The sequence below is a fragment of the Triticum urartu genome, chromosome 2A (genome assembly GCF_056163025.1).
Source record: "Triticum urartu cultivar PI428250 chromosome 2A, HENAU_Tu73, whole genome shotgun sequence".
In the NCBI taxonomy this organism is placed as follows: Eukaryota; Viridiplantae; Streptophyta; class Magnoliopsida; order Poales; family Poaceae; genus Triticum; species Triticum urartu.
The window spans coordinates 767,326,554-767,335,158 of record NC_141874.1 but is presented as its reverse complement, the minus strand read 5'-3'; the positions used below and the strand labels follow the sequence as shown (position 1 = coordinate 767,335,158).

The following is an 8,605-nucleotide window of genomic DNA, read 5'->3' as shown; positions in this document are numbered from 1 at the left end:
TCACACAATTTGCACATACACTTCATCCATCAAAGTAACAAAAACCTTAAACTTAATACAATAAACATAACGACCATATATACAGAGGTTGTGCCACAAAGGAGAGGTACATACATGTTTCTAGAGGTGCCACAACCAAAATGAAATAGTGCTACAAAAGGAGTACATATATTTCTAAATGTGCCACACAACCAAAATGCGCAGAGAAAGACTCCAGGTGCAACAGATAAGGCATGTGACATTATCATTCCAACTTAATTGTAGGTCTTCCAAATCTTCAACAGCTTGAAGATCTTCAAACCTCCGTCAACTTGTGTACCTTTAGGAAACCTGCAACATATCGGAAACTCAAAATGGAGCTCTTGTTTCAGATTTTAAATCAACACATGAAAGGTTTTTGACGTGTTGCACTTCAACTCATAAATAAAACTCTTCTAGATGTGCTGCACTTCATCATCACAGCAAGTAATATTACATAATTAGATCAATCAGGAATCTGCACATACAAAAATCATCCATGGTCAAATATGGCAAACCAGGAATCTGCACACAATTGATTTGCACCGAACATACCGAGAGCTTACTTCTAAGTAGACAAAGTAATACCTAGTGAATATAGGCAAGATTCCAAGGAAAAAACAGTATGATTATCTTTGTGTAATATAAACTGACTGAATGTCAGGTTACAACTTACTAGTGAAAGCTTTTTTTTATCAGTGGCATGTAAGTGCACATAGTATTTAAATAAAAAATTCGCATGGCTTCGGCTGCTCACACTGATGGCAAGGCATGGCTGCTCACACTGAGATGTATGTGCCTTTTTAATTTGCAAACGTATGCTAAATGTGAGGCTTTTGTTCTCTGTATGCTCTCTGTACATAGTTAAATAGGAGTTGAGGATGTCGTGGCTGTGGTGGGTTACCGAACAGGCCCTAAGTAAGCAGATTATGCACTAGTTATAAATGAGGGACACATAAAATGGTATCTTATTAGTGGACAAGCGCCCAGATTTACAAATCCATTTAAATACTACGAACAATTGGTTGAATAAACAGCTTTTTTATTGGTTCGCTTTCCTGCATATCGCACGACAAGTTGAATTAGCCTAGAAAATGAAACCAAGGCTTTGTACAAATTGATTTGCTATTGTGGTGAGTGTGTGAAATGTGATTGCGAATAGTAAAAAGAAACATCATTGGAGAACATAGAACAGTAGATGCAAAAAGAGACATCAATCAAGAAAAAGAATGACCCACTTAGACCTCATAGCCAAGAGAAACATGAGTATTACCTCCTCAGCTTGCGTGTGGTCGTATTCCAGCTTTTGCCATGGACTTGTCCACTTCCAACTGCACACATAAAAGCAAAGTTTTTTATGCAATCAACGCAATATTAGTGGCCTTGCTCTGCTCCATCTTTTAAACGATAACAATGAATCTTCATTTATATTTGAAAATTTATGGCACATTGTAGTTGGCACATTCGATGTCAAGTAGATAAGCATGTAAATGAAAAATGGAAGGAAAAGCACACACTTTGGTTTCTGAATTGTAGGAACGAGTGTTCCATCTATATCTGTCCTACTAAGAGGTATATTTCTATCGCCAACACTGAGATCTACATTAGCCTCTCAGTAGGGTGCTAAAAATTGTACTCCGGCTTTGAGAAACCTAATGCCATAGTTATGACAATTCAACACGTGTTTTTACTACAGCTATATTTTAAGTTAACTCTGTCTAATCGTACCAGTGTGTATAGCCAATATGAATCCATGTAATCCTTATATTTATTTGTTTTGAGAAAATCGCTGTAAACTGTGTAGTCTACAATCAAGCACTCTACAGTCTTACAAGCAAGCACTCTACAATATGGGAAAGTAAAACTCAGACAAAATAGCACTTGTTTGCCCCTGATGAAACAGAAGGCTAAATACAAAAGTTATAGAAACTTCAGAAAATTAACTAACTTATCAGTATACTTGATCAAGTGAGGACTGAACATTTATCCAAAAAAAAGTGAGGGCTGAACACGATGCAAGATTACAGAGGCGGCTCGATCATCAAGGCATGGTTCATAGGAAATGTACAGATTATTTAGGCTACAACTAAGAAAATCAGCCCCCCCCCCCCCCCCCCCCCCTTCACAATCAAACCATCGCCGTGTCGGCCCTGCAAGGGCTTCCATTATCGGGTCCAGTGGACCTGCACTATGCAAAAAGCCCAATTTAGTGCAGTGTGATAGCCTGATGGCAGTGCCAACCACATATGGCATTCCTTTCTACAATTATTTTCTACCCAGTGTAATGTTTCATGCAGGTTGAGATTCAGATAGGGCACCCCTGAACTGCTATGAAACAATTCGGTAGACGATAAATCAGGAAAGGAAAAGTAGTTAGTTTTGTAGAGCAATTTTCACTATTAAATCAGCACTCTAGAGTTGTATACAGTCTGCCATTAGTGAGTAAACGCTCTCAAGTGGTGTAATACTTGTCTTCAGTTGTGCAATGTCTGAATCTGAATAAAAAAAGACCCATATACATGTCGCTAAAATTGGGTGGATACAAGCACATTACATTTGAGATAAAAAAATGAAATAGGAGAGTACGCATATGTATCCATGCATATTAAGATATAAAAATTAAATACGAGAGTAGGCGTACATTAACCTGGCTGATAGCATTTGCAATCATGATCGCTATGAAATCTGAACAAACCTACCGCTGCTAGAGCCAGTCTCCAATCCTGCCACTAATAGCACCTGCATCAATTTGGTAACTAAATAAATAAATAAAGTAGCAATAAGAAATACTTAGCCAAGTAAAAACTCGGTGGAAGGGAGGGAAAATCTGCAGCAAGGAGAAAATAAAGCGGCAACATCTTGTGAGTTCTCATCGAGCAGAAAAGGAGAGTTTACCAAAATTGGCAAGGAAAAGCACACCTGCATCGCGTTTCAGCCATGACAGATCTGAGCAGCATGTTGTGCCAGCGTAATGGGGAGTAGGCACCGCGCTCGTCGTCGGGGTGGCGGGAGAGGCGGCGGGGAGCAAGGCGACATCGACCTTGACGCACCGGTGCCGTCGAGCAGTCCTAGTGGCAGTGCGGAAGGGAGCGGGACCACATCGACCTTGCACACCAGAGGCGTGTGAAGGGAGGCAAGGTCGACCTCGATGCGCCGGCGCCATCGATATGGATGGGGGTCGCACAGGTCAGCGGACGGGGTCGGCGGTGGAGTGCTCGGTCGAGGGCAGAAGGGGTCGCGGCGGCGGCGGCGGCGGAGGAGGAGGAGGAGGGCTCTGGAGGGTTCGATTTGGGGAAGAACTTGTTGGGGGCGGCGGTAGGGTTTTTTTTTGGCGGCTAGGTCTTTTGAGCGAAAAAAAATTAGTCCGCGCGTTCTCGCGCGCCACCACGCGTTCGGGCCCAATTACTTTTGGTCTCACGCCATAGACAGCCCGGCAGATAGTGGGCCGCAGTTTAATTCTGCCGGCAGATTTGATGACTGGAAACGTGGACAGTATTTCCGGCAGTGCAGCTGCCCTTGGTACTCAACTTCTCCCGGCAGTTCTTCCCCCCTTAAGTACTTCTCCTGGTAGTAACTAGATTCCCGACAGATGTTTTGCCATTGTTCTAGTATTTCTCCCGGCATTTAATTGCCCCTGATCAAGTGTTGTGGTGTAGTGAGAGAAAACACAGCACACGGATCGATCCCACGGATCGATGACATGGCGTGATCTGCACCGCCCGCACCCGCCCGTATCTCTCACCACGCGCGCCCCACCCACCTATCCCATCACTTTCTATCTTATCCCCAAGGCCCACCATGATCTCTCCCACGCCGACCCCATCTCTGTCTCGATCCCCTTCTTCTCTGCCGCACACCCCACGCCCGGTCCAAGCCTCCTCCTCGTCCACTGCTCGTCAACCGCCGCGGTCGATCCCGCCTCGCCGTCGCCTGAGCCAAGGATGGCGCGGGATCCTCCTCCTCCTCCCCTGCTTGTCAGCCCCCGCCGCTCGACCCCACCTCGCCGTCGCCTGAGCCGGAGGCCGCCGCTGGGTCCTCCTCCTCCTCCTCCCCGCCCGCGACCCGGCGCCTCCTCCTCCTTCCCTGCTCGTCGACCGCCGCTGGTCGACCCCGCCTCGCCGGCGCGGGATCCTCCTCCTCGCCCGCGACCCCATGGCTCCTCCCCTGCTCGTCAACCGCGCCGCCGCCCTTCAACACGGCGGCGCCGTTGCTTTGTCAACAGCTCGCCGGAGCTCCTTTGCAGCACAACCTCCCGCCTCGTCGACCCTGCCTCGCCGCTGCCTAAGCCGGAGGCAGCAGAGGGATCCTCCTCCTCCCTGTTCGTGACCCCACACCTCCTCCCAATCCAGGGCTCCATGGCGCCATGGTCAAATCCTCCCGAAGACTACCGTTCGCCTCCTCGAGCTCGAGGCCCGCTCTCGGATCTACGCTGGCAAGGGCCAGTTCATCCATTTTGTTATAGTTTTTTTTGTGATGTTTCGTTCGTCCGCTCGTCTTGTAAATGGAGAACATTATATCGTGTAAATGATGTGATGATGGATATATAGTACTATGTAAGTAGAGTACTTGTGTCATGTAAAAATCCATTCTTTTGTCATCGTTGTGAAAGATTTTCCCTACGCCTTCGGCCATCTACAGCCCCTGCACCTGTACTGTTGTTTCATTTTTTTTAATAAAAATATTAGGTTTGCCGTCTGGGTATATGAGGATGACGGCAAAGACATAGACTAGCTGACGGCAAAGTACTTGACGCCGTCCGTCAGATTTTTTTGCCATCTGGCTAGTCCGCTGACGGCAAACCCTATTGACTGACGGCAAACTCTTTGCCGTCACCTCGACAAATAGCAGACGGCAAAGTATTCTTTGCCGACTTATCTTTGCCGTCTGACTTTGGAATTAGGTCTTTGCCGTCTGTGATCCACAGACGGCAAATTGCCTGTTTCCTGTAGTGCATCTCAGATTTCATGGCCTTAAGCCATTTTGCGGAATCTAGGCTCATCATCGCTCCCTCATAGTTCGTAGGTTCGTCATGGTCTAGTAATATGACTTCCAGAACAGGATTACCGTACTACTCTGGTGCGGAACATACTCTGGTTAACCTACGAGGTTTGGTAGTAACTTGATCTAAAGTTTCATGATCATTATCATCAGCTTCCTCTCTAGTTGGTGTAGACATCATGAGAACGGTTTTTCTGTGATGAGTTACTGTACAATTCGAGAGAAGGTGTCGGTGTACAAAAGTAGGGGCACACCTTTGTACCCCTTTACTTGTGCACGGGCAGTCAGAGCCACGCCCCACGGCCACACTAGGCAGGGCAAAAGGAGGGAGCCGGAGCACCAGATGGTCAAAGGTGACGCCAAGACCAAGGAATAAAGGGACAAAACAGGTTCCCCTGGCAAGGCCCTTGCCGGGGCGGCCTCAGTGGCCCCGGCAAGGGCTTTGCCGGGGCAGCTCGTCCAAACGCCATCGGAACGAGCCACCCTTGAGCCCACGGCCTCTGACGTGGTCAACCACATTGAGGCAAAGATTCGGGAGGCACCTCCCTTGATGGCGTGCAGATCTTCGTCAAGATCATTAACACACAAGATCAGATGACGACCAGAAGACGACAACCCTTGGCGGGATTCCAGCCAGGGAGATCCACAAGACCCCCGGCAAGCGCCTTGCCGGGGACGACGACAACGCCGCGGCAAGGCCCTTGCCGGGCTCCCGGCAAGGCCCCTGCCGAAGGCATCAGCAGGGCAACAGCCAGGCCCGCGTCGACCAAGATTCCACCAACCGTCCCCAAGCAGCAGCTAGCTCAAACCAGTTGGGCATGCACCTACGTGGCGACGGGCGGCTTCTACGCCAACTCAGCAAGCACCTGCGTGGTGGCATGCAAATCTTCGTGAAGGCTCCACCACAGCGCCACCTCAGCTGCCTGCCTGCCTACATGACGCCACACGCACAGCTGGCCTGGGCGCGTGTCAAAGCCAGGCAAAGCGGCAACGGACGGGACGGGCCCTGTACCCGTCTCCGATAAAGCTAGGGGACACCTAAGCGATGCATTAAATGCATCTTGTCCTGTAATACGAGGGATAACCTCGTGATACTGTAGACCTTTCCACCTCCTGTGTGCCATTGTGGCAACCCCGTTTTCCTATAAAAGGAGGCCCGAGGCGACCAGGAGAGGGATTCGACTTTTCTGGGCACGTTACACCCCATAGCTAGCTCAAGAACACGAACACTCAATACATCCACCAAAGCAGGACTAGGGTTTTACGCATCCTTGCGGCCCGAACCTGGGTAAACGAACCGCGTGCTTTCTGCTAAATCCGCTCTTCGCTCAACCTCACGCCCCGCCAACCGTAGTAGGGATTCTTGTGATCCCATAGGTGTCGTTTCCCCGACATCTTTGGCGCGCCAGGTAGGGGGCTGCGCAGTTGTGAGAATCGGCTTTAGCAGCTGGTTTGATAGTTCCTCGTCGCCGTGGCTCCTAAGAAGAAGGCGGCCAAGAGAACGGTGTCGGTGCGGCAACAAAAAGCTAAGTCACGCTGAACCCTGGGTATCATCTTTCTTTTATGTAAGGTTATTCCCCTCGGAGATCTCATTACTTGTATGGAAAGCCTGCACGCAATGGGGCCTTCCCACTATCGGCAATGTCCTTACCCTGTTTCGAGTCCGCTCAACAGTTTAATGGGCCACGTTGAGAATGGAAAGGTAACCTTCCGTAATCAGCAACACTCTCGACTCTGACTCGAGTCAAACTCGACAGTTCGAGTGGCCGTGCAGAAAGTGGTAAGGTGGTTTGTCCGGCAGCAAGCACGCCCAGCTAGCCATTGGGGATCTGTCCTCGAAGCGCCGCGACATGGGTTTACGCACCGGACGGCCTACCCAAATTAAGTAGGGTGGACATACAAAGAAGAGATCAAACAAGGAAATAACATGCATCATGTCGAGAGTACTGCAGAGTTATATTACATCAGTTGTGGCTGCGGTTCTAACTAAAGATAAAAATTGTCTTGGTCATGAACCTGCAGCGATGATGAGAAACGGGGTGCCTAGTTCCGGCGTTGGCCCTCCACCCTCTTGATTTCGTCAATGCTGCTGATGATGGGCTTGATACGCTCCTTGAGCACTGTGGGGTCAGTACCCTCCGGCAAGCTCTCCATCGCGGCTTCGAAGTCGAGGCGGGTTCTAGTACGCCACCTTGGTGAGGACCTTGGACATGGCCCCCAGCAAAGCCGCCGGGCCTCGTCGGCCAGCATGGCCGTCCTGCTGGAGTGAAGATAAGCCAGGGCCCCCAGGACACCCTCGAAGAACTGGGTCAGCTTGGCATTGACGGTCCAGCTGCGCTCTGGGGCATACCTCAGATTTGGCATCCCCATGGTAGCCAGCTGCATGGTAACCCTGCCGGCGATATCCTCGAGACGGCTGATCCAGCGGTTCTCACCCTCCACAAAATCCTTGTGGGTGGCGGCCTCTTTCTTCCGCAGCTGCTTCTCCTTCTCCAGGTCCTTGGTCAGGGTCTCTTCCCGGGCCTTGCTCTCATCTTCTCGAGGCCCTCCAGCTTCAGCCTGAGGTCTTCGATGGAATTCTTGGCCTCAGAGAGCTCCCCGACCTTGTTGATGGCCGCTCCCTGCGCCTCCGTAAAGGCGCTGTTGAGCGTGTTCTTCTCCCGGGACAGCTTCAGGACCTGCTCATTTAGCCCATCCCGTTCCACCTCCATCTCCTTCATCTTGCCGGCATGAACCAGAGCCTGGGCATCGAGTGCCTCTTTGTGCCTCTGCTCCAGCTCTTGAGTCCGTTGCACGACAAGGGTCTCGAGCTCCTCATCCTTGCCGCGGAGCGTTGCGGCAAGTTTCTCCTCGCGCGCGGCAAGATCCTCCTCCTGGGAGTCCAGCACGGCCTGGTGCTGAATCCGAGCGGCCCCGGCTGCGGTGGCCGAGTTCGCCGCCGCCTCCTGGGCCTTCCTGACATCGGCCAGCTTCATGATGAGCTCCATGTTGCGCTTGGCCAGCTCATCCTGGAAGGCCTTCAGCTCCTCGCGGGTTTGGCGGAACCAAGTCTGCGTCTCAGCAATGCGCGCCTTGAAGTCCACCTCCGCCTTGTCCACCGTTGCCATCCTGGACTTGGCCTTGTCCAGACGGGCGCGGTGGAGCGCTTGGAGCTTCCGGAAATTGGCCCCCATGGCGTGGAGAAGCCGCTCTTCCTGGGAGCCGCCGCCGCCGGTGCTCGGTTCATTAACAACCTCGAGCCCGGTGGCGGCGAGCACCTCCTCGTCGAAGACCTCCCCCTCGGCAGGCGCCCTGGAACTTGATGCCCCTGGAAGATGGACGAAAAGGTCGTCGCCCACCTTCAGATACCTGCCAGAGCCAGAGGTTGCGGAGGAGGAAGGCTGGTCATCGACCACCTCCTCCTCGGCAGTGGCTTTGCCGGCCTCCCCGGCAGGCCCCCCACTGGCCTCTTCGGCAGTAGCCTCTCCAGTCGCCCCGGCAGGCCCCTTGGCGGCGTCCTCGGCAGCATCCTTGGCGGCCTCCTCGGCGGCAATCTTGTCGGCCTCCACCGCGGCCTCCTCGACGATATTCCCGATGACAGTGTCCACAT

The 8,605-nt window shown here is 51.3% G+C and overlaps 1 long non-coding RNA gene across 2 annotated transcripts; it reads right to left on the bottom strand.

The window, feature by feature from the left end:
• Positions 1–3,508, bottom strand: LOC147988111 (uncharacterized). Of its 2 annotated transcripts, none has more exons than XR_015615355.1 (4): positions 2,938–3,508; positions 2,660–2,757; positions 1,292–1,349; positions 1–330 (listed from the first exon to the last, which is right to left on the bottom strand). It is a non-coding gene; the product is annotated as an uncharacterized LOC147988111 (long non-coding RNA). The 2 variants fall into 2 exon arrangements; XR_015615354.1 differs by having other exon boundaries at positions 2–330; positions 2,666–2,757.
• Positions 3,509–8,605: the final 5,097 nt, after the last annotated feature.